This window comes from Miscanthus floridulus, chromosome 2 (assembly GCF_019320115.1).
Source record: "Miscanthus floridulus cultivar M001 chromosome 2, ASM1932011v1, whole genome shotgun sequence".
In the NCBI taxonomy this organism is placed as follows: Eukaryota; Viridiplantae; Streptophyta; class Magnoliopsida; order Poales; family Poaceae; genus Miscanthus; species Miscanthus floridulus.
In genome coordinates, this window is record NC_089581.1 from 14,084,930 (window position 1) to 14,090,933 (window position 6,004).

Here is a 6,004-nt window from a genome sequence, read left to right on the forward strand (position 1 = left end):
TGTCAGCGTGCTTCACATCGTACATCTAATTATCTAAATAAGTTTCGCCGCCATTCATATTCAACAGATGTTTAAATAGCTAGAAAGATATGCCTCGTCGTATTCAAGTCGATAAGAAACTTCCAGATTTTCACTTGATATCAATGATAACAGTATTTTAGCTCATGCCACTGATTTAGTTGCATGGCCATTCCGCTTTCAGATAATGAATTTCTGATTATTTTACTCAGCCTTCAGATTTTCAATTGCTTCTGCCGTAATTATTTTTCAATTGCTTCAATTAGCTGACCCTACACTGAACCTTGGAACCTTTCTGCAACCTCTAAACCTAAACAAGCAAACTCAGAATTCCCATCTACTGCAACTACAAGATACATGTGATGCCTCTCAGAATTCCTTTTGGTTTTACTTTATAAGAGTGGCTACAAAGAATTTTTAGAGTTTTTTTATCCGTGCCACAAGCTCCAAAGTTCATATATATGTCATTGTGGTCAAGTGTTTAGAAAATTTTCTTGCACAAATATGGCTGCTGGGTGCAACCTAATAGTTAAGGTGATTATCCTTTCCTGTCATAGTCTCCCTGAGAACTCTGAATTTGCTTCAAGAACGAGTGAAAAAACTTTCACATTATTTTGGTAGGAATATGTGTTCTTGTTTGACACAGTACACATGCTTTGAACCTTGGAACCTTCATGCAAGCTCTCAAAACCTACAGAAGCAAACTCAGAATCAGTTTCATTTCTTTGCAGAGAAACAAGAAGAAGTTAAGAACGAGAAGAAACGAAGAAGCTGATTGATACCTCATGTATCTCAAGTATCTCTGAATCTATTTTCTCAAGAATCAGTTTCATATGTGTTATCTGTGACACTTGCTTGTGCTGATTATTCTGTGGTCGATGGCATTGAATTATCATGTCAATAAATTTTCCCGTTGCAACGCACGGGCTCAACCTACCAATGGCCAGATCAAATTCTTTTATGTGATGATGACAATGATGATATGTTGAGTTTTAAGATAATCATCTAACACTGGTGAACTTTGGATGCATTCAGGTATGCCATCCCAGTAGTATGGACCAATATGTATACTTCTACCTCTAATCACCAGATTAAGCAACACACTGCCAGGTGACCTGAACCATCCATACACTTTTTGTCAACTTTACTTTCCTACTGCAGTGAAGAAATAGTTGTTGTTTAATTTGTCCTTTGCTTCCTAGGTTTTGTTTGCGGGCCTCTAATCTGTAGTTAACCTTAGCCCTCTTACAGTGGGATTTTCATAGGGATAAGAATTATTTCATGTTTGCTTCTTGATGTATTTTTGTCTGATCCCTCATGCAAAAGAAATCTGGAAACCCAGGGGAGCAAATCAGACTGACTTCACCTCTTTATTCCACAGTGAGTCCTTTATGTTCAAACTACAGTGAAGTATTTCCTTTCCCCTTGCTCCAAATTATTGCTTGGGTATGAGAATTGAGAATAAGTAACTTAATAAAAAATAGTTACTGAATGCATCGGTGACTCTGGAGTTTTTGATTGATGGCAGAGGTAGAATAGAACACATGTGTTGGTCCTGAATTGACATGACACCCAGTATCTGCACTTCACAATGCCAACTATATTTGTTTACCCCCCTCCATTTAGGAATGATATCTCATCTTGATAGAATCGGGAACATGCCCCTGATCTTGCTTAATGCAGTTACATATATTTCAGCGCGGGATATTTCTTCACAAAAAATCTAAAATGAATGTCTGTTTTATATATGTTAATCTTTAGTACTTTTCAACTAAAGAATGGTTACCGTATGATTCCTGGATAATCTCTACTACAAAAGGTACACTTCCATCAATTGTGGGTTAATTCAATGGAAAATAGTGGCTCTCCTGCACCATTGGGTGACAAGACTAACACTACTAATGGAGGTAAACAAAATAAACCATCATTTTACTATATTAAATTCAACGTATTGTTTATATTATTATAGTGATAATCAATGTATATGGATGTAACACTGCAGGAAGCGATGCTGGACAATGCAAGAGAGAAAGAGATAAGGCTCGATGGCTCACAATGTCTCAAGAGAAAAAGGACGAAAGAAATAAAAAAAGTCGAGAATCATATAAAAGAAGAAAGGAGCAACACCTACATATTGAAACTAGCAATGGTAGTATAGCACATACATTGGTGAATAAAAATATACATATTACTATTGATGTTTCTTATATGTGATGTGTCACAATTGGTAGATGGTGTGGATGCATCAAACAAGGAAAATATGGATCCTAATGAAACAGATGATTGGTTGCATAGGAATGATTCAATCCATGCAAACAACATTGATGATAAAATTATATCCAATCAGTTATAAGGTAATTAAATTGTTGATTACATACAAACATGGGGATTATTGACAGATATCTAGTGTGTTTTGGTTGTTTTGCTACTATTTTAACTCAAACACAACTATGTAGGTGGTGAAGTAATTACCGCTCTAGCATAGTTATGAATCATCAAATGCAATCACAATGCATCCAAGAGAAAATCATGGCTCATCGTGCGTCGTGTAGGAAGAGCCATGCAAACATGACACCTGAGCAACGAGAACAAAGGCACAAGCGACAGAGGCTTTACAATCAAGCTCCATCTCACAAAGAGGCAATGAAAGTGACTACAAACCACTCCAGGGAGGTGCTGAGACACCTTAAACAGTGAGTCCATCGCAATGCAGAATCCACTCTTTGGTGTGGCCCACTACAAACTCATCTGGGCCTCATGGACCCACAGTAAGCCCTGATGATTGGGCTATCCCATAATCCAATGCAACACCTATTCGCTTCCCACAAGCTACAGATGAGACATATGATAATGAAGATGAATGCAGTGATATACTGCCTGGTCATACGACACATAGACAAAATGTACCATCTAGGCAAAGACATGTATCATAACACTATGTTTGAGCGCCGCATCGGTCGGAACATAGGAGTATCTAGCAATGATGGTGAAGACCACGCGGACGAAAATACGCCCTTACCTCAGTCAACTGTGACCAACAACGGTAAATAATGAGGCCTCCCTATCACCGTTCCTTGACATGAAACAACTTTATTCCTATCTCAACCATGTCTATTATGTGATTGACAGAAAGCGCTGGACCAAGCAATCAAAATGCATCAGCTACACCTGAACAACCATTATTTGATGATACCGGTAATTTGCACTACTTTTAACAATGTGTACAATATTTGCTTTCCTTTATTGTTACCCAAGTTGTAATATCTCATGGCACTATGACGATCACAGACGATGATGAGGGCGATATATTTGAAGATGATGAGGGATACCTATTTGCTGGGCAAGGTATTTGTACCAAATATCGAATACCTTTCTAAACATCACTCCTTATCTAACCTTTATTTTTATGCTCAAATGTCATTTCAATAGAGGAATCAGATGACGATGTCCAAAGTGATATTCCTAAGGAAGACACGGCTTCTAACCCTGAAGTACCTGACCCGTATGAAAAGGTGCATAGTAACATGCCTAGGGAAACACACATGCTTAAACCTATCCCAGATTGCCATCATTGCGCTGCGAAGAGGTTTCCAAAAGAACCTCCTAGGTTCTGTTACCGCAGCAAAAAGGTCGAACTGAATGCACCTGTCATACTAGATCAGCTCATGAGGCTTTGGATGAGTTCCAACACGGACGCTAGGCACTTTCGTAACAATATCAGGTTTTCAATGGCCACTTCTCTTTCACTTCCCTCTACTGTCGCCTCGACAGTGCTACTGCTAACATCATAAACAATGGCATATATACATTCCGTGCACATGGCATGATCTATCACAATATAAAGTCATTTGGGAGAAAAGATGGTAAGGAGCCCAGACATCTTGAGCTTTACTTCTATGATGATGATCCGAGCCTTGAGCACTGATACCAAAGGTGTCGGGAAAACAAGTACCAAAAAGATAAAGAAGTTATAGTGAGATTGGTGGCCATCCTTTGTGACAACCCATACTCAAAATATTTAAGGAGTATGGGGTAGGTTGGACATCTCGAGGACTATCGTCTCACACTTAACCTTGATCAACAATTGGACCAAAGGACATACAACGTGCCGATGGCATTGGAGGTGGCTGTTGTTTGGATCGAGGGTAGTGAACTCCTTGGTCAATTTTAGAATAGTGTTGTCCTACATGGGAAAGATAGGAGTAGGCATGGCATCCGATCATATCATGGATGATATGATGCTCTTTCATACCCACTCTTCTTCCCTAGCGGTAAGCTTGGATGGCATATGGATATCCCAAAGAAAGGTGTTACCATGGGGGATGTCAACACGGCTTGTGCCCTACGTAAGGCTCATAGTGGTATAGAAGAAGAGGAAGAAATAGGTTTGTTTATCTTCTTATACTTTTCATGTATACCAAACCATTATCCTAGAAACACCTCTAATACCATAGTTTTTTATAGACTCTCTAGGAAATTTATGTGTTTTTGTTCGTGACTACTACTGGTACAAGTTCCAGATATGGCCAGGAATCTTTAATCCCATACTTTATGGCCAACGTCTTTTCCAACAGTTTGCAGTTGACACATACATCAAAATTGAGAGTTCTCGATTGGATTACATACACAATCATCAAAAGGAGATTAGGGTCAACCTCTACCAAGGATTGGTTGATAGCTTGCATGCCGGTGAGGGTAGATCAGAAGCTATTGGAAAGCGAACGATGATGCCTTCGTCGTTTATCGGAGGCCCAAGGGACATGAGGCGTAGGTACTTAGATGCCATGACACTGGTGCAGAGGTTTGGAAAACTAGACATCTTCTAGACTATGACATGTAATCCAAAGTGGGATGAGATCACGCATGAGTTGTACCCCAGACAAACACCACAAGATCATCCAGATCTTATTGATTGGGTCTTTAGGGCAAAACTAGAAGAGCTTAAGCACATGTTGATAAAAAAGGATATCCTTGGAAAGGTTCGTGCACACGTGTATGTTGTGGAGTTCCAGAAGAGGGGTCTACCGCACGCACATTTTTTGCTAATCATGGAGGGACGCTACAAAATCACATGCCCAGAGTAGTATGACCTTCTCATCTCAGTCGAGCTCCCAAACAAGAAGTATTCGGACTTGTATAAAATGGTTACAAAGCATATGATGCATGCCCCTTGTGGAGTACTTAATCGCAATAGCCCATGCACAAAGGGCTGTGAATCATGCAAGAACCATTACTCATGACCTTTCTATGATGCCACATTATAGGGCAAGGATTCATACCCAGTTTACAAACGGCGTGACGATGGTAGAAAAAAAGTTCATGGGCATGACCTTGACAACAAATGGGTCGTCCCTTACAACCCATACCTCCTATGTCTGTTCATTTGCCACATCAATGTTGAGGCATGTGGGAGCATCAAGGCCGTCAAGTATTTGTTTAAGTACATTTACAAGGGTCATGACTGCGTGTCTGTGGCTGTGAGAGAGGCTGACAAGGAGGACAATGAAGGAAACATTGATGAGATCAAACAATACAGAGATGCTAGATGTGACTCCACCAAAAGCCTTATGGAGGATATATGGTTTTGATATAAGTGATAGGTCCCCTTTGGTGTTGCCCTTGCTGCTCCATCTTCCTAACATGCTCATGGTGTCATTTCACTAGCGTGAGGGTGTTCGATGAGTGCTTAATCATCCAGGTGTTGAAAGGTCGATGCTTATAGCCTACTTCAAGAAGAACAACACATATAAACATGCCCGTGGTATATTGTATCAGGACTTTCCTAAGTACTATAAGTGGAACTCATAGTGCTTCTAAACTATGTGCTTGGTGCAACCTCGTTCACTGATCTAAGGATGGTTTCTGGTGAACTCCTACTGACTTTTCATGAAGCTGTAGAAAGAAGGGGCCTCATTGAAGCGGACAACACACTACATGAGGGCCTTGCTAAAGCTACTCTGTGGATGATGCCATATGCACTACGAAG

General features: G+C 40.1%; 1 pseudogene; it reads left to right on the forward strand.

Annotated features, from left to right (window-relative positions):
• Nucleotides 1-546: 546 nt before the first annotated feature.
• On the forward strand, nucleotides 547-5,606 carry LOC136536121 (uncharacterized; annotated as a pseudogene).
• Nucleotides 5,607-6,004: the final 398 nt, after the last annotated feature.